This window comes from Triticum aestivum, chromosome 3A (genome assembly GCF_018294505.1).
Source record: "Triticum aestivum cultivar Chinese Spring chromosome 3A, IWGSC CS RefSeq v2.1, whole genome shotgun sequence".
NCBI lineage: Eukaryota > Viridiplantae > Streptophyta > Magnoliopsida > Poales > Poaceae > Triticum > Triticum aestivum.
The window spans coordinates 133784285-133805933 of NC_057800.1; positions in this window are offsets into that span (position 1 = coordinate 133784285).

The following is a 21649-nucleotide window of genomic DNA, read 5'->3' on the forward strand; positions in this document are numbered from 1 at the left end:
CCTTTTTCTTATGGGTTTGACTTGACAAGGCAAAATCAAAAAAGTGGAAGGAAAAGAGTAAGAAAGGCGATGATGGTGGTCCTCTGCAGCAACGTAAACGGAGCATTTGTACGGATTCTCCTTGTACTGCTAGTGCATTACAAGTTCCAAGTCTCCGGTCCCCTACTCCACCATCCAAGGTGCTTGCTCTAACTTGGCAGTGTGATATCTGGTTGCATGTTGCATATGGTGTCTAGATTTTATTGCTCCTAATTAGTGTAAACTGCATTTGCTTAGATTACACATGATACGTGTGAATATGACACGCTTTCCTATTTTTGGTACATACTATATATATCTATGACACCATATTCTTACATGAAACTACTCTTCTTGTGTATCCTGCGTCAGTCACATATGATGGGACACCTTTAAGTTGGGAGTGTGATATTGGTTTGCGTCTTGAATATGATTTCTAGCATGTAGTGCTTCTCGTTTGATGAACGCCACCTATGACGAGACAATTTTAACTTGGCAGAGTGATATTGATTGCACCATCCATATGGTGTCTAGCTTGCAGTGCTTCTAATTTGTTGAAGTGCCTTCTGCTTAGTTACCACATCATAGGTGTGAATATGTCAAGCCGTCTAGTTTTTCGTACATATTCCATCCTCGTATCATGACTTTGCCTTTCATCAGAGTAGTGTTCATTAGTATCATGCATGAATGAGTTCCTTTTTCTTGTCGGTTTGACCTCACAATGCAAAATCAATAAAGCGGAAGCAAATTGGTAAGGCATTGGATGATGTTGCTCCTTCCGAGCAACTAAAACGGAGGGTCTCTACAGATTCTACTCTGCCATCCTCCCAACAAGATTTGCAAGACAACACAAGGCTAGACAGTCAACGTAGCTGTGTAGATGATGAGCACATCTCCCCTACTCCACCATCACAGGTGCTTGCTCTAACTTGGCACTATTATATGTGGTTGCATGTTGCGTATGATGTCTAGCTTGTATTGCTTCTAACTTTGTTGAATTGCATCTGCTTACTTTACACATAATGCCCGTGAATATGACACATGTTCCTGTTTCTAGAACATACGTGTAGATGATGAGCACATCTCCCCTACTCCACCATCACAGGTGCTTGCTCTAACTTGGAAATGTTATATGTGGTTGCGTGTTCCATATGATGTCTAGTTTGTATTGCTTCTGATTTTTTTGAATTGCATCTGCGTAGCTTACAACTTATACCTACAACGATCACTTACCCATAAGACAAATTTAACTTGGGAGTGTGATGTAGGTTGCATCTTGCATTGTCTTCCAGATTGTACTGCTTCTAATTTCTTGAAATGGCACTTACGACGAGCCACTTTTTACCTGATAGAGTGATATTGGTTGCATGTTCATATGGTGCCTAGCTTTCATTTCTTCTAATATTTTTGAAATGCCTTCTGCTTACTGTTTTTCGTACATATTCCCTCCTCCTATCATACGTCCGAATATGTAATGTTGTCTTCTTTTTGTATATATTCCATCCTCCTATCCTGCGCTTGCCTTACATCAAAGTAGTGTTCGTCTGTATCATGCATCAACCAGTTATGCAGAGCTAATTTTATTCATCTTCTTTTGGTTTTGACTTCATAAGGCAATATCAGAAAATAAGAAGGAAAAGAGTAAGTTAGGGGATGTTGGTGGTCCTCCGGACCAACGCAAACAGAGACTCTCTAGATTTGCCATTGCTACTGCTAATGAAATTGAAGTCCCAAGTCTACATAATGAGTTCATCTCCCATACTCCACCATCGCAGGTGCTTGCTCTAAGTTGACAGTGTGATAATTGGTTTCATGTTGCAAATGTTGTCTAGCCTGTATTTCTTCTATTTTGATTAAATTTCACCTGCTGAGTTTATACGTTATACATATGCATATGACATGCCTTTCTGTGTCTAGAATACACTGCATCTATCAATCATACCATGTTCTTAGATCAAAGTATAGTTGTTGTGTATCCCGCATCAGTCACTCATGATTGGATGCTTTTAACATGGCAGTTTGATAGTGGTTGCATCTTTCTATGTTGTACTGCTTCTAATTTTTCGAAATGCCACTTATGACAAGACACTTTTAACTAGGCAGAGTGATATTGGTTGCATCTTTATTATGGTGTCTAGCTTGCATTACTTCTATTTTCTTGAAAATCCTTCTGCTTAGTTTACACATTGTAGCTGTCAATATGTCATGTTGTCCTGTTTTTCTTACATATTCCATCCTCATACGGTTGTCTTACATCAAAGTATTGCTTGTCTGTATCATGCATCAATGAGTTCTGGAAAGCGATTTTATTATTTTGTGTTGTGGGTATGCCCTGACATGGCAAAGTCAAAAGAGAGCAAGGAAAAGAATATAGTAGGGAATGGTGTTACTCGTCGGGTGAAACGGAAAAGGATCTGCCCTCGAGATTCTGCTGGTACTTATAGTGAAGTAGAAGGTCCAAGTCCACCAGCTAAATCTACAAACACAGTATCACCTGCTCCACCAGCTGCAGCATCCGCTTCAACTGTACCAGCATCTCAACGATTTACTCGTTCGTTTGCTCTGGAACTGGCCAGTTCCCAAGCTGCATTCACACCTAACACTACTTTCGAAGCACTGCTGACACAACAGGACTTGGCAAGATCAGATGAACCTCATGAGCATCAACACCAAGACGGTACCTGACCGAGTCAAGTTGCAGTTGCATGCTCCTTTATATGTACTCTCAAAGTTTGATGTGCACTAACACTTTCCATATTCATTGTTGAACTAGCACCACGGCGCAAGCGGAAATAGACATCAGGGATAATTCTTGACAGATTAACAAAATATAAAGGAGGAAGAATGGAGATCCATTTTGAGGCAGGTTTAAAAAGGCCACGTGATGCTACAGAGTCAGCCAAGTTAGTATCAGAGGCAGCCATTGCCGTTAGCTGTCATGCACGTATCCTCCCGACGTGGATCCAGTAGAGGAATGAGAAAGACAATACCCATTTTAACACCTTCCTTAACCATTTATCCATAATTAATGTTATTCATCGCAATTTGTAATATTGTCTTGCTCTGTGCCATACTTTCTAGCTTCCTCCTAATAAGACTCACATTCTTTTTTCAACAGATGAGGTTCAAGTTGGATCCGAAAGATGATTCAACTAAACAAGCCTGCACTCATGTTTTTCAGTCTGCTCTACGACAGTATCGGTACCACCTTAGAAAATCTCACTTTGAAGGCAAGGCTAACAATGAAATCGCCCAAACATCTCCAGTGGAATATATTACAGATGAAGACTAGACAACCCTTGTTAAACACTGGCCTGATCCAAAGTATCAGGTAGGGTATATTTATTTGATCAGACCACATATTGAACTTGTATTTATGTATGTGCCTTACAAGTGTATCTTCTTCTAGGCTAACTGTTTGAAGAACAAGACCAACCGTTCTAAAGTGAAATTCCAACAAACAACACGATCTCGTAGCTATATTGCACACTACGAGGCTCTTGTAAATAGCTGCTACTTCCTTCTTTTTTCTGTGCCATATTATCGTATCCATATTAACTTGTTCCAAATATAGAGGAAAACCCGTGCGGACCAAAAAGAACCTGAACTGAGTGCAGTGCAAATCTTCAAAGATTGCCACACCAGCAAGATGAAGGGCATGAGCACACCAGTTTAGGCCGCTGTTGTAAGTCCTTATTCCTCCTGCTTTTGAACTGATTGTCACTGTGATGTGTTCATTTAACTACTTGGTTTGCAGCCAATGTCAGTTACTCTGTTCACTTTTATACACAGTTGTCTTAACGTATCATTTCACCTTACATGGTTTAAAAGAGATGAAGGATATTCTTTTGGTCTTGATCTATAATCTAGTTGTGATGTTCACGTGCGCACACAATGATAGAATAGCATGTTTGTTTTATATTTGTTTTCCCATGATATGAATGATGTCATACTATGTTCATCCTACTTTAAACCATGTCTCTTTATCCTTAGATGTCAATGGATGTGAGGAAATAAACAATACAGTAGGCATGCTACATGGACATATGTTCTGAAAGTGATTTTATTATGTAGTTGGCACTACAATACATGCTAATGTATTACAGTAGTTCACCAAAATAAGTTATGTATAAACGTGAAACCTACTTTGTTTGTTTTTGTCTCATTAGTAACTTATCTGGTACACTAAACTACAAGTTCAAACTTTCAGCAAGCTATGGAACAAATGATTGAACAGCCACAACCACCTGAAGGTGACGAGGCTACCACAGGCACAATGTCACCTCTTGCTGCGGTGCGTTAGTATCTGATAACCTACAAGTATAGGGGATCATAACAGTTTTTGGTAAGTAAGAGTGTCGAACCCAACGAGGAGCTAAAGGCAGAACAAATATTCCCTCAAGTTCTATCGACCACCGATACAACTCTACGCATGCTTGATGTTCGCTTTACCTAGAACAAGTATGAAACTAGAAGTACTTTGTAGGTGTTGTTGGATAGGTTTGCAAGATAATAAAGAGCATGTAAATAAAAAGTAGGGGTTTTTTAGATAAAGACACAACTAAGTTAGGTTTAGTAGAGAGCTTGTTGTTACGAGAAAGTTATTTGTTCCTAGGAAATCGATGACTAGACCGGTAATCATTAATGCAATTTTATATGAGGGAGAGGCATAAGCTAACATACTTTCTCTACTTGGATCATATGCACTTATGATTGGAACTCTAGCAAGCATCCGCAACTACTAAAGATCATTAAGGTAACACCCAACCATAGCATTAAAGCATCAAGTCCTCTTTATCCCATACGCAACAACCCCCTTACTCGGGTTTGTGTTTTAGTCACTCATGCAACCCACTATAAGCGGATCATGAACGTATTGCAACACCCTACAGCGGGGATCCCTCAACCTTGCGCGACACGGAGAGCACCATAGGACAGCACCAATAATAAAACATGCAACTCAAACCAATCTTGATCATCAAATAGCCCATAGGACAAAACGGATCTACTCAAACATCATAGGATAGCCATACATCATTGGGAAATAATATATAGTGTTGAGCACCATGTTTAAGTAGAGATTACAGCGGGTAAGAGAGATGTTACACCGCTGCATAGAGGGGGAAGAGTTGGTGATGATGGCGGTGAAGTTGTTGGTGAAGATTGTGGTGATGATGATGGCCCCCGGTGGCACTTTGGTGCCACCGGAAGCGAGGGGGAGAGAGCCCCCCTCCTTCTTCTTCTTCCTTGACCTCCTTGCTAGATGGGAGAAGGGTTCCCCTCTGGTCTATGGCCTCCATGGCATGGGAGGGGCGAGAGACCCTCCGATATTTGATCTGTCTCTCTGCCTCTCTCTGTTTCTGCGTTCTCAGATTCTACCCTTTCACCATTTCTTATATTCTTGGAGATCCCTAACTCCGATTGGGCTGAAATTTAAACACGATCTCTATCCGGATATTAGCTTTCTTGCGGCGAAAGAAGGGCATCAACTGCCTTACGAGGTGGCCACGAGGGCCAGGGGCGCGCCTGCCCCCTGCCTCATGGGCCCCTCGAGCATCGTCTCGCGTTGATTTCACTTCCCAAAAATCACATATATTCCAAAAAAATCTCCGTCCGTTTTTATCCCATTTGGACTCCGTTTGATATGGATTTTTTGCGAAACAAAAAACATGCAACAAATAGGAACTGGCACTGGGCACTGGATCAATATGTTAGTCCCAAAAATAGTATAAAAAGTTGCCAAAAGTATATGAAAGTTGTAGAATACTGGCATGGAACAATCAAAAATTATAGATACGACGGAGACATATCAGCATCCCCAAGCTTAATTCCTGCTCGTCCTCGAGTAGGTAAATGATAAAAAAGATAATTTTTGATGTGGAATGCTACCTAGCATAATCTTGATCATGTATCTAATCATGGCATGAATATTAGGATACGAGTGATTCAAAGCAATAGTCTATCATTTGACATAAAAACAATAATACTTCAAGCCTACTAATAAAGCAAGCATGTCTTTTCAAAATATCATGGCCAAAGAAAGTTATCCCTACAAAATCATATAGTCTGGCTATGGTCCATCTTCACCGCACAAAATATTCACATCATGCACAACCCCAATGACAAGACAAGCAATTGTTTCATACTTTTGACATTCTCAAACCTTTTCAACTTTCACGCAATACATGAGCGTGAGCCATGGACATGGCACTATAGGTGGAATAGAATGGTGGTTGTGGAGAAGACAAAAAGGAGAAGATAGTCTCACATCAACTAGGCGTATCAACGGGCTATGGAGATGCCCAATAGTAGATATCAATGTGAGTGAGAAGGGATTGCCATGCAACGGATGCACTAAGAGCTATAAGTGTATGAAAGCTCAGACTGAAAACTAAGTGGGTGTGCATCCAACTTGCTTGCTCATGAAGACCTCGGGCATTTGAGGAATCCCATCATCAGAATATACAAGCCAAGTTCTATAATGAAAATTCCCACTAGTATATGAAAGTGATAACTCAAGAGACTCTCTATATGAAGAACATGATGCTACTTTGAAGCACAAGTGTGGTAAAAGGATAGTAACATTGCCCCTTCTCTCTTTTTCTCTTAGTTTTTTATTTTTGGGGGGCCTTCTCTCTTTTTTTGGCCTTCCTCTTTTTTCTTTTTTCTTTTTCATCCGGAGTCTCATCCCGACTTGTAGGGGAATCATAGTCTCCATCATCCTTTCCTCACTAGGGCAATGCTCTAATAATGATGATCATCACACTTTTATTTACTTACAACTCGATACTAGAACAAAGATATGACTCTATATGAATGCCTCCGGCAGTGTACCGGGATGTGCAATGATCTAGCGTAGCAATGACATCAAAAAACGGACAAGCCATGAAAACATCACGCTAGCTATCTTACAATCATGCAAAGCAATATGACAATGAATGCTCAAGTCATGTATATGATGATGATGGAAGTTGCATGGCAATATATATCAGAATGGCTATGGAAATGCCATAATAGGTAGGTATGGTGGCTGTTTTGAGGAAGGTATATGGTGGGTTTATGGTACCGGCGAAAGTTGCGCGGTACTAGAGAGGCTAGCAATGGTGGAAGGGTGAGAGTGCGTATAATCCATGGACTCAACATTAGTCATAAAGAACTCACATACTTATTGCAAAAGTCTATTAGCTATCGAAACAAAGTACTACGCGCATTCTCCTAGGGGGACAGATTGGTAGGAAAAGACCATCGCTCGTCCCCGACCGCCACTCATGAGGAAGACAATCAATAAATACCTCATGCTCCGACTTCGTTACATAACGGTTCACCATACGTGCATGCTATGGGAATCACAAACCTCAACACAAGTATTTCTACTAATCCAAAACTACCCACTAGCATGACTCTAATATCACCATCTTTATATCGCAAAACTATTGCAAGGAATCAAACATATCATATTCAGTGATCTACAAGTCGTATGTAGGATTTTATGACTAACCACGTGAATGACCAGTTCCTGTCATCTCTCTAAATATATATAAGTGAAGCAAGAGAGTTTAGTTCTTTCTATAAAAGATATTCCCACGCTCTAACAAATATAAGTGAAGCAAAAGAGCATTCTACAAATGGTGGTTGTATATGTAAAGAGAAACATGCAATCCAAGCTTCAAATGATATAAGTGAAGCACATGAAGCATTCTATAAAGCCATACTCAAAAGATATAAGTGAAGTGAAATGAGCATTCTATAAATCAACCAAGGACTATCGCATACCAGCATGGTGCATAAAAGAAAAGTGAAAACTAAAGCAAAAGATGCTCCAAGGTTGCACATATCGCATGAATGAAACGAATCCGAAAACATATCGATACTTGTTGAAGAAAGAGGGGATGCCTTCCGGGGCATCCCCAAGCTTAGACGCTTGAGTCTCCTTGAATATTTACTTGGGGTGCCCTGGGCATCCCCAAGCTTGAGCTCTTGCCTCTCTTCCTTCTTCTCACATCGAGACCTTCTCGATCATCGAACACTTCATCCACACAAAACTTCAATAGAAAACTCGATAAGATCCGTTAGTATAATAAAGCAAATCACTAATCTAAGTACTATTGCAAACCAATTCATATTTTGTTTTTGCATTGTGTCTACTGTAATATAACTTTTCCATGGCTTAATCCACTGATATAAATTGATGATTTCATCAAAACAAGCAAACTATGCATCAAAAACAGAATCTGTCAAAAACAGAACAGTCTGTAATAATCTGAACATTTACCATACTTATGATACTTGAAAAATTCTGCCGAAATTAGGATAAAGAATTTGTATAGAAAGACAATGCAAAAAGAATAAAAACCATTTGATGTTCCATCTAAAAATGTTAAATCGCGCACTACAGCCAAAGTTTCTGTCCTGCACCGTACAAACCAACAAGCATCTAAAGCATCCTAAAGGCAAACCTTGGCACATTATTTTTTTAATACAATGGAATTGTACAAGAGGATAATTATTTTTGTTGAAAAGTTTCTGTAATCAAGATTCACAAAGTTGTCGTGAGCATGAACAAAGTTCAAGGAGCTCTCCCACTTCAACAATGCTTGTCTTTCTCACTTTCACTTTCCTTTTTGAAAAAGTTTTGGGTTCCCCTCTTTATTTTATTTTGTTTTTAAACTTTATAAAAGCACTCAACAGAAATAAATGACTCTTTAAAACTTCCAGGTTGTCTCCCTGGCAGCGCTTTCTTTAAAGCCATTAAGCTAGGCATATAGTGTTCAAGTAATGAATCCACCCGGATCCCAAGGTATATCAAAGCCAATTTTAATTAACAATGATTTGTAATTTAGTAGTGAGCACAAAGTAACATATATCATGTAGCAACAAAGTCTAACTCTCTTCCTATGCATCGGCATGTCATAAAAGAATAATTCATGCACACATAGTGAAGGCCAATGCATAGTATAAACAGTTCCTTGCAATTTTATCGTATTGGAAACATAGGGGGGGTGGAGATATAGTTCCTCTCTCATAATAATTGCAAGTAGAAGCAGCAAGCACATGCATATTATATTCATCAAAATCATCATATGCAATGGTATAAGGCAACCCGTCAATATAATCCTTAATAAGGGTAAACTTCTCCGATATAGTGTAGTTGGGAGAATTCAAAAAGATAATAGGACTATCATGCGTGGGTGCAATAGCAATAATTTCATGTTTAACATAAGGAACTATAGCAAGTTCATCTCCATAAGCATAATTCATATTGGCATGTTGGCCACAAGCATAGCAAGCATCATCAAAAAGGGATATTTCAAAATAATCAACGGGATCATAGCAATTATCATAGTATTCATCCTTCGGTAAGCATGAAGGGGAATTAAACAATGTATGAGTTGAAGAGTTACTCTCATTAGAAGGTGGGCACGGGTGATCAATCCGCTCTTCCTCCTTTTGTTCTTCGCTCTCCTCCTTATCTTTTTCATCCAATGAGCTCACAGTTTCATCAATTTCTTCTTCCATAGATTCCTGCAAAATATTAGTCTCTTCTTGCACAGCAGAGACTTTCTTAATAAGCGCATTAATATAGGAATTATATTCATAATTATCATAGCAATATTTTAGAATAGCTAAATTTTCAGGCCTATAAACATCATCATCAAAAGCTTTATACTTTTCAAACAAAGATTCAATTTCATAAGCACCCTTAAAAGCAACAAATTCTTCTATTTGTTCCACATCATAGTAATCATATATACCATTAGCATAAGAAGCTAAGGTTTCATTATCATTAAATTCACATGAAAAGGGAAGGTGTGGATCCTTCATCCTAGAGCAACAAGTATAATCATATCTCAAGCATAGTTTCCTAGCATACCAATACAATATATAAATTTGATCACATAATAGTTTCGCTTTTTGTGTCAAGCGATAATCCCTAAAGTATTCACGTTGATCCAACGTTACTCCCATTACCATATTGAATGAGGTTTTCTCAGGATTATCAAAGTGGAACATAATATTTTTCACATATTAAGCATCGAGGGTTTTAGGAGGTTCCCCATCTCCATGAGTAGCAGGTACACCTAATTTTTTTGGTATTTCATGTTCCATATCCATAACTAAAGATAGAGAATAACTAAGAACAGAAAATAAAAATTACTTAGTGATAAATCAATCAAACACACACGAGAATATTCGCCCCACGCTATTGCTCCCCGGCAACGGTGCCAGAAAAAGGTCTTGATAACCCACAAGTATAGGGGATCACAACAGTTTTCGATAAGTAAGAGTGTCAAACCCAACAAGGAGCTAAAGGCAGAACAAATATTCCCTCAAGTTCTATCGACCACCGATACAACTCTACGCATGCTTGATGTTCGCTTTACCTAGAACAAGTATGAAACTAGAAGTACTTTGTAGGTGTTGTTGGATTGGTTTGCAAGATAATAAAGAGCATGTAAATAAAAAGTAGGGGCTGTTTAGATAAAGAAACAACTAAGTTAGTTTTAGTAGAGAGCTTGTTGTTACGAGAAAGTTATTTGTCGCTAGGCAATCGATAACTAGACTGATAATCATTATTGCAATTTTATATGAGGGAGAGGCATAAGCTAACATACTTTCTCTACTTGGATCATAGCACTTATGATTGGAACTCTAGCAAGCATCCGCAACTACTAAAGATCGTTAAGGTAAAACCCAACCATAGCATTAAAGCATCAAGTCCTCTTTATCCCATACGCAACAACCCCCTTACTCGGGTTTCTGTTTCAGTCACTCATGCAACCCACTATAAGCGGATCATGAATGTATTGCAACACCCTACAGCGGGGATCCCTCACGCTTGCGCGACACGGAGAGCACCATAGGACAGCACCAATAATAAAACATGCAACTCAAACCAATCTTGATCATCAAATAGCCCATAGGACAAAACGGATCTACTCAAACATCATAGGATAGACATACATCATTGGGAAATAATATATAGTGTTGAGCACCATGTTTAAGTAGAGATTACAGCGGGTAAGAGAGAGGTTACACCGCTGCATAGAGGGGGAAGAGTTGGTGATGATGGCAGTGAAGTTGTTGGTGAAGATTGCGGTGATGATGATGGCCCCCGGTGGCACTCCGGTGCCACCGGAAGCGAGGGGGAGAGAGCCCCCCTCCTTCTTCTTCTTCCTTGACCTCCTCCCTAGATGGGAGAAGGGTTTCTCCTCTGGTCCATGGCCTCCATGGCATGGGAGGGGCGAGAGCCCCTACGAGATTGGATCTGTCTCTCTGTCTCTCTCTGTTTCTGCGTTCTCAGATTCTACCCTTTCACCGTTTCTTATATTCCTGGATATCCGTAACTCCGATTGGGCTGAAATTTTAACACGATCTCTATCCGGATATTAGCTTTCTTGCGGCGAAAGAAGGGCATCAACCACCTTACAGGGTGGCCACGAGGGTCAGGAGCGCGCATGCCCCCTTAGGGGGAACCCCCTGCCTCGTGGGCCCCTCGAGCATCGTCTCGCGTTGATTTCACTTCCGAAAAATCACATATATTCCAAAAAAATCAACGTCCGTTTTTATCCCGTTTGGACTCTGTTTGATATGGATTTCTGCGAAGCAAAAAACATGCAACAAACAGGAACTGGCATTGGGCACTGGATCAATATGTTAGTCCCAAAATAGTATAAAAAGTTGCCAAAAGTATATGAAAGTTGTAGAATATTGGCATGGAACAATCAAAAATTATAGATACGATGGAGACGTATCAGTATCTCTCCACTAACAGTGCAAAAAAGCACCTTCCTGCGTAATTCTGGGTTAGTTGTCAAGGTAACCTCGTCCAAATCGCCTACTAAACAAAATCTTCCGGCTAGACAGAGTAATATATCTGTGCTCCAGACACAAGTCCAATCCCTAATGGACGTTGTGTCGGAAACAAAAATAGTGGTTGACAAATGTCGTGAAGATATGAATGGTTTTGAAACCAGACTATCAGACATTTGCTTCGTTGTTCAAGAGCAATGGCGAAAAAAGGGGAAGATCGTGCTGCTCCATTAGATTCTACAGCCTGAAACATAAGCACTCAGGTCAAATGATATGTTCTTCTATACATCTTATGGTGCTTTTATCTGCAAGGACTATAAAATTTATGCCAACAGGCATTTTGTTGTATGGTTGGAATTTATTTTGTTGTGATACAGCATTTATGATGCTGCCAAAGGCTGCGGTAATTACGACGCTATTTTTGTATAGTGTAGGTTTATCTTAGTAATGTATTCGGCCGAAAGCTTTGTAGGAGCCCAATATGCCAACATTCGTCGGGCCCATTCCAATTGGGCTAAAAACGATTCTGGGACGAAATTTGCATGTAGCCCACTAAAAATATTTGGGCCTAAATTAGCATAAGCTTTCATATTTTTCTAGTAGGCATGTGCCCATAGTGGGCCTTTAACAGGCCTAAATATAACTTGGGCCTCAACAATAATAGGCCATTTACATGTGTAAATATCTCGAGCCCATAAAAACATGGGCCTTTAATAGGCCAAAAGTAAGATTGGGCCCTGATTGGGCCAAATAACCCACTAGTCTCAGCAGGCCGAAATGGTGGCCCATTTACAATGCGGATCGTCCACATGCCGAAATTCAGACGGGCCGTAAATGTGCCGACCTACTACATGGGCCTTTAACAGGCCAGAAGTTCGGTCGGGCTTGATTAGTGTCATTTTTCTATGGGCCGTTAGTAGGCCCAATGTGGCGTTGGGACACATATGGCCCATGGATTTCGTCCGACGTTAACAGGCCGAAACTCACGACAGGCTGAAAGTGGCCCAAATCTGTAGTGGGCCTCTAACAGGCCGAATGTCAAACATGGCCGAATATGACCCATATCCTTCACGGTCGTTTATGGGCTGAAAGTTTAAATGGCCTATAAATGGGCCCAAATGAAGCAGGACCTTTAACAGGCTGGAAAGACATTGGGCCGTAATTCGGCCCAAATTCTTAGCAGACTGTTAACGGGCCAGAAGTGACCATGGGTCGCGATGATGACAAGTTTAGGACGGGCCGTTTGTCGGTGTGAAAACCGGCGGATCTCGGCTTGGGGGTCCCAAACTGTGCGTCTAAGGCGGATGGTAACAGGAGGCGGGGAACACAATGTTTACCCAGGTTCGGGCCCTCTCGATGGAGGTAATACCCTACTTCATGCTTGATTGATCTTGATGATATGAGTATTACAAGAGTTGATCTACCATGAGAGGCTAAACCCTAGAAGCTAGCCCATGATTATGATTGTGTATATCTTTATCGACTAGCCTGGCCTCGGTTTATATAATGCACCAGAGGCCTAGGATAACAAGAGTCCTAGCCGAATACGCCGGTGGGGAGGAGTCCTTGTCTTGATCACCAAGTCTTGTGGAATCTTTCTTGTATGCGGCAATTGTCCGAACTAGCCCATGAGTATACGACCATGGGGGTCCTCGGCCCAATCCAACTGATCGGGAGACGACGTGATGAGTACCCCCTAGTCCAGGACACCGTCAGTAGCCCCCTGAACCGGTCGTCAAGTTGGGGACGCTCCTCGATTCTTCCGAACTGTTCTTCATCTTTGGTTGTCGGTCTTGAAAAGTGGTTCAACAAATCTTCTCATCTTCGATCTTGAGGATCGCCGAAGTGCATACGATGAGTTTACACGTTGGGTATCCGAGGAGCCCCTTTAAGTTTCCGGCCTTTATCAATGCCTTGTTATTTTCATGCCACTCCTCGGGTTTGAAGTTGTTCCCGGGTGGCAGTGCCCTCTTGCGTCCAAGCCCCAACACCGGACTGTATTCATGGTATCTTTTGCAGCCGGGTAACAACATCGGGTTGTATCTGAGCTCCAACGTCGGACTATATCCAAGCTCCAACGCTGGACTGTATCCAAGCTCCAATGCCGGACTATGTTCGAGCTCCAACACCGGACTGTATCCGATGTGTCGTAGATCACCTTGGTTATAAAAAGTTGAAGGAGTTTAGCCGAGCTTAATGCCGGAAATGCCCTCTATGGAGCCAGCCACTGGCGCCCGAGCTCTATGCCGGACTGGTTCCAAGGTGGTGCACCACCCGATAGCGGGCTGATTTTTTGTGAATAGTTTTGATTGGTGCAATTTATTCTCTGCCGAGATATCCAGTATCCCTCAAGGTGTGTGTCAATCTAAAATCCGAGATGCACCTGAAGGAAAATATGAAACCGCTGATCCTAGTAGCTTCTAAGACTCAGGTCGTGAAATCGGCCTGAGGGTCAACTCCTAGCTCGACAGCATACATAGGAATAAAAACGCAGTGTAATATATTAGAGATAATAGTGATCGGCGAACGGGCCCCTGAGAGAGGGTCATGAGAAGTCGCCGCAATACACTAGCTTGATGCCGGATAGGTCCATATGGTACCTATCATTGTCTGAAGACGCGTATGCGCATAGTTCGGTCAAGCCGAACACTGAGCACTTTGAATTATCTGCATTGAATAAGCAATGAAGTAGCCCCCGAGACACTGGTCGGGTGGCAACACCAAATCAGGGGATCGATGTGCCCCTTTAATACTTATAAATAATGAGCACGAAGCCCAGTAGCCCCGAGCCTTAATGTGGGCACGGGTGGCTGAATTAAGGATCGATATCCAGAGTAAAATCACAGATTATGTGTAATGATTCTATGTGTCCAAGTACTTTACATTATTATTTTGACTCTATTGCGACCATTTATCAGTTGAAAGTGGCCCATCGTCGGCTTCTACCCCTTGGTAGATACTACACAGGGTGTTTCCGCACTAACAAAATAACCCTTAGCCGACATCTCGGTGCCCAGAGGCGGTTGTGTTAGCAGAAATGAGGCAATCAGATATGCGGGCTTTATAACTTTCACTTAGTCACAGGAGCTTAAAGTTGGAAGGCCAGTTACTAGCCTCTGGTTAGTGTTCGGCGACAGTCGAGGTCAAGCCATAAACACTTCGGCCAATATTATGAACGACATGTCATTTAACACAGTCATCGGATCGCTGACCAGTTTACGCTTATTGTGACTGACAGTTTTTGGCTTTTTCCACTGAGGCACTTAACCATGCTAGCTGGAAGCACAATCGCAGTGGTTCTCCCGTTGCGCACCTAGCCGAACAAAGCGGAATGTAGGAGGCAAGCATAGAGTCAGGCAACCAAACTATTGACCAAAGACGCAATTCGAAACTGATGCATAATAGAATGGTTTTTGCCAAATCCCTAAAGGTGTTCGGCGCCGCACTACGAGACTAATGCTGGAAACACATAAATAGCTTAAAAGTGCCATAGGCATGGAAAACCAAAAACTTCAGTAAAAACTAGACGCTCGAACTAGATCAAGTGTTCGGTGCCAAATCGAAAATTCGTCTTAGAAAAAGAAAATTGTGTTGCTGTCGTGCTTTACAATGACACATCCTATCTCAAGACTTCAAGCGGGTCAGCCTACGGCTTCAACCTCCTTATCCCGAAGGCGGGGTGCTTCTCCGAGGCTAGTTTAGCAAACTAAGTTCGAGCGGCTTTAGAGGGAAGCAAGGCTATCCAGCTATTGACCACACACTTGCGTCGAGAAAGGAGTGATAAATAATAATTAAAAAAACTTTGCAACGACTAAGAAGAAGGACACTTATTATAAAACGGCTCATTTAAGAGCCCCCAAGTGACTTGGGTAAAAGAATTTTATGTATAATGATTGTATGTACCGAAGTACTAATATCATATCTTTGTTCACCCGAACTTTAAACGCGTCTTAACCGACCGTCGGCTTCTCCCTCTTCGGTCAAGGACCGAAAAGTGTTATGTACTCCACCTGTCGAAAATATCGACGGTGTTTCCGATAACCAGGCAATCAGGCCATAAGGCTGTAATAGACAAAGCGCGCTTAGGGAACTTATGCTATATTACTGACGAAGTGTAAGAAGCATCTTCAAAGAAAATAGTACCCCCACCGATACCTTTCTTCGGTTGCTCATTGTTACTATGAGACTTGTGCAATAGATTTTTTGTACTCATGAGTTCTGTTGTGTGCCGACAATAATTGAAAACAATATGAGCGCTAGCTTTCGGCTTCACCCAGTCTGAGGTCCAAGCTCGGATGACCCGATCATGCCAATCGCAGAGGTGCTCCCTTTACTCCCTAGCCGAACAATCGGGAACGTAGGGGTAAACACAGGAGCGAGGCAACCCAGCTTGTAAATCGCTTAAGTCAATGTGGTGCATATTGTGGCGTAATACACGAACAAGGAACGAAGCCGTACAAGTATAATCATATGCAAGAGGAATGGCTTCATGAAGAAAGCCCCCAAGTGAACTGGGTATTTGAATTTGTGTGTCACAAACAAGGTTATGACAAGGATTTTTTTTCACAAACAACTTTTTGCCAGAAAGGTATAATGCTAGGTCGAACTGAACACAAGTTAAAAATTTAAAACTTTGAGCATGAAGGCAACTTAGCTGGTTAATGTGTTTGGCATTGATGACGCGGTCCAAGCTTGATGCGGGACAAGGTTCCATCCCCCAAGCCGGTCCTGAGGTGGCGGAGCGAAGAGCTCGGCACTCCAAAGTGGTCACATAGCACGGCCAATGCAGGCCGGCAGAGTGACGCCGAAGTCCCCGGCGTGGGGTAATGAAGTGTTGACGAAGCCCCCCGTCCAGCCGGGGTGACGTGGTATGTCAGTACACCGAGTTGATGATACTGCCCGAACCGGATCAATTTCCTGTGCACAAAAAAATAGTGCAAACCGGAGATAATATTAATAATAATAATTAAAAAATCGTTGCATAATAAATAATTTATGCAAAGTGAGTAATAAAAGAAAATATGGCCTACGCGCCGAAGTGAATGTCGATGCGGGGCGTCGGCGTGATGCAGTAAAGGCGTGGCAAAGCCTGAATTCATAGGTCGGTCTGAGTTCCGGATGCGGCGTGCGCTGGACTATGTACGGAACCTGGTTTATTTGTTGTAGCAATTCGAAGAAAGGTGACTCCCAAATTTGGGACTCGATCCACACACCCATTGCCTAATGGGCGATAAAGCAACGGCACGGCGATGCTGGCAAAGGTAGGCTTGCCGAGGCATAGCCCTTGGTCCAGCTAATGTGACGAAGCTAGTTGGCTAGTGATGCTGAAGTCTCTGGAGTAGGTTGATGAAGAGATGGCGAAGCCCCCGGTCCAGCGGAGACGTTGAAGCCTCGATGTCAGCCGATGAGTCGAAGTAGGTTGGCGATGGACATCGGCTTGAAGAAGCAACAGTGCGGCCCTACCGATGCCGGTCATGACGTGGTCAATGCCAGCTTGATGAAGTGAACGTGCGGCGACGCCGGTGTGCCCGCTCCGTGTAATCCGTGGGGCGGCGATGTTGGTGATGATTTATCCTTCGCGATGTTGAACTCTTGTTCGGCTTGCCGAGATGATGGTCCGAAGAAGTTGAGCTCGGCTCCATAAAGTGACAACGTGTCTAGCGCAGGTCGGCAGCCGTAGAGCAACATTGTCGGGCTGGTTTGACACCAGCGCGATGGTGAAGATCATATTGGAAAAGACTTCAAAATTAGCGGGATGTGTTTGGGAACAAAACACAATACCCCATACAAAACTTCCTTCAAAAAGGATGTCCGGAATCCCGTTCATAAAAAGATGAATTCAGGTCGGATTTGTTCTCACGCAGAAAACAGATCCGAAAAGTGATGCACTAATCGGAAGGTTCCCGGAGTTTGGACGGTCGGACCAAGCTGCAATTTTGTGGGGTGGTAGATATAGGAATTCCGCAGCCGATCAACGGTTGGATCTTCCAAAGGACGTCCGAGCTAGAAGCTGGACACCACAGCCTAAACTCGTCCAGACTCCCGTCCAGATTTGACAGGGCTCCGGTATATCCCCTCGAGAAGCAATCTAAGCTGGACGGGCCGATTTGACACTAGCCGTACGGGCCTTAACTGAGAATGTTGGGCATTTAGATGGGCCGGCCCATTATGCTCTACAAAATCTTGTGGGCCCTTAGCTGGGCCGGCACATTATGGCCCGCTAAATCTTGTGGGCCATTAGGGCTGGCCCATTATTGCCCGCTAAATTTTGTGGGCCTTTAGTTGGGCTGGCCCATTTAATCTTTATGGGCCACTCTTGGGCCAGTCCACGTGTCAACGTATCATAGGCGCATCTCGCCCATTGGATGAGTGACACCTGTCCCAACGGTCAGCAAACACGTGTTTCCTCCGGCCAATGAGTATTTTACATGTGGAAAATCCCCATTGGTCCAGGCTGTTAACAGGTTATCGGATCCAAAACCGGACCTGATAGCTTAACAGCGTTCCATTACGGTGGATGCCACGTGTTAGTCACCCTTGACGAAAGCACTTCTATGACGCGCGATTTATCGTCATGGAAGTGGACACTTCCGTGATGATACTTTTGGTAATGTCGTGGAACACTTCTACGACGGCACAGGTATGACTATCTTGATTCTGTCATAAAATTGTCATGGATGTACATGCATGACAGAAAATGTGACCTACTGTGACAAACACGTATCATCATGGAAGTGTATTTTTTTGTAGTGACAACTGTCGGTCGGCTTGTAGGCGACCATTTCCTGTGTGTTCAACTGCTCTATGTGTGTGGTTGCTTGCGGTTGAGGCGGCCGCGGCGCACTCTGCTCTCGCGTCCCTCCGGGTGCTCTGCCCTCGTCCCTCCACGCGTGCTGCCAGTGTTTGGGGCCGGCGCATGATCATGCATGTCCGTGTGCGTGTGGTTGCGCCGGGCGCGACGTGATGATGCATTTACCCGCTTCAAAAACTGCCATGCGAACACGCCGAGAATCCAGGCCGCCTGGCCCCCTTTTATTCCTTCGGCCATTGACCTTCACCTCTCATGTCCCACGACATAATAAGCACACCCACGATGACACATACAGAGAGGACATCCAGCAGTTCCAATGGCGCTCCCTGTGGCTCCAATGGCGCTCCCAGCGGCCGACTATGACAACGGCGGGCATTTCACCATGCATCACGTCATGGACACCCACGTGAGAGGGAAGGCCCTCTCGGTGGTGTACATGAACAATCCGGTCTCAGTGGAGAGCTCTATCCAAACTATGGAGCAGTTCCTTGCCGAGGTCAAGTACCAAGTGGTCGGCTTCGACCTCGAGTACACCATCAGTCATGCCAGGCATGATCAGAAGGTTGTCGTCGCCCAGTTGTGCGTGCGACATGACATCCTCGTCTACCACTACCACCTGGCCACAAGGCCTTGCAGCGTTTCTCCAGGTTTATCAGCCCCGACTACAGTTTCACTACGGTGGACACCACCAACGATCTAAAAGCGCTCCAGGTTTCAGGCTTGAAATGCCCGAATCTTGTCAACATCCAACACCACTACAAGGTCTGGGGCAGCGACAACAACAAACCGAACTCCCTGGTTGACCTCGCCTCGGCCATCATCGACCCCTACTACATGAAAATGAAGAATGAGAGCAAGAAGGACAAGAACGCCTGGCGCGGTGTGTGGCATGAGAGACTGGGGAACAACACGTCAACTACGCGGCCAAGGACGCATACACAAGCTACGAGATGTACAGGCAGATCGTTGACATGAGGAAGTGTCTTCTTCCTGCCCCAGACGAGGGATCGAGCCACAGAGCAGTGGCGGGAGCGTCACAAGAAGTAGATGACTAGACGATCGTTTCTCCTACTTTAGAATGCATGCAATTGTTTATTGAGATGTGTGCGAATGATCTTTATAGTCACTTATGTAATTTGATGTTTATTTCAGTTATATACACACACACATGTTATTCTTCTGTAGACAGAGCAAATCACACAGCTTATTAGTAGCAATCGTCTGTGTTATTATTGGTCTTCACACACATTTTTTATTACGGACCTGTTTGCCGTGTATCACACACATCTTGTTCAGTTGAACCGTTCCCATTGTGTTGCCTAATCACACACAGTTCATCCTAGTGAATTGTATGCCATATATCGCACACACCCTCATCTGGTAGCCTATTTCTGTTGTTCTGCATCATCGCAAACAATTCTTATGGATTAACCATTTGCCACTCATCCGCGGGGGACATGGCATTGACCATTGGGCGGCAACAGTCGGTCATCCGGGTGCACAATAAAGGATGCAAAGAGGGATCCTACAGTAGCAAGGACCAACTTCCCTACTGATAGCTCATCTAACAGAACTCCCAAGTTAACTATGATGAGGCTTGAGTAGTCATTAGATGGGTGATTGGATAAGTGGCCTCGATGTTAAATTAACTGACTTGATGGGTCAGTGTAAACATTTAATTGTGTTGAATATATATAGTGCTCCATCATACTAGTTGAATTAACCTCGAGGTCCTTGTTTTGTAATTTTTGACATTTTTTGTTTTTCGTACACATGCTGATTGGCTTGAAGAAGGCCTATCTCATTACTTTTTGATAATTTTTGTTTTTTGAACACATGTTGATTGGCTGGAATGAAGGTCTATCCCGTTACTTTATGACATGTTTCCAAAACATGGACCTCGAGGTTAATTCAACTAATAGGATGGAGCATTATATACAATCAACGCAATTAAATGTTTTACAAAAAAGTGATATGATTTATGTGAAACTTATAAGTCATGTATGTCAAATTAACCTTTGTGTACTTGTTCTCAAATTAACCTCCGGGCCTGTTTGCCGCGTATCACACACATCTTGTTAAGTTGAACCGTTTATGTTCTCTTCCCTAATAGAAAACAGCTCATTGGACTAAATCGTATGCCGTATATCACACACACACACACACACACCTTGATCTGGTTGACCGTTTCTGTTGCTTTCCCTAATAGCAAACAGTTCATCGGAGCAAACTGTATGTCGTATATCACACACACATTGATATGGCTGCCCATTTCTGTTGTTGTGTCTAATCGCAAACAGTACGTTTGGATCAACCGTATGCCCTGCATCGGACACGCAACTAAAATCCGAACCGTGTTTGATGCATCCGTCATCGCAAATGTTTTGCACCTTTTTGACGGGTTTTTACACCACCGTTTGCGATTATTGCATTGCACGCAGTTTCATCGAAGGGTCTCTGATCGTAGTGTCGCGTTAGCAGCATCCTGCAGTAGTGACCATCAAGGACACCGCCTCTACCATAGTCAGCACATTCACTCTCGGGTGCTGGAACCTAGAGACCTCGTCCTCCACCGGCTGTAGTCCAGTGAACTCCTCAACAAGCTTTCACCCGTCTGGGAGGGTCCATTCAAGGTGGTTGATACGTCTCCAACGTATCTATAATTTTTGATTGCTCCATGCTATATTATCTACTGTTTTGGACAATATTGGGTTTTATTATCCACTTTTATATTATTATTGGGACTAACCTATTAACCGGAGGTCCACTGACGTACTTCTTCCTCCTATATATACCCATATACCCTAAAACGATCGGGGAACAGAATAGATCAGGAGATCCACCTCCGCAAGCCTCTGTAGCCACAAAAAACCAATCGAGACCCTGTTCCAGCACCCTGCCGGAGGGGGATCCCTCACCGGTGGCCATCTTCTGTTGGGGAACGTAGTAATTTCAAAAATTTCCTATGCACACGCAAAATCATGGTGATGCATAGCAACGAGAGGGGAG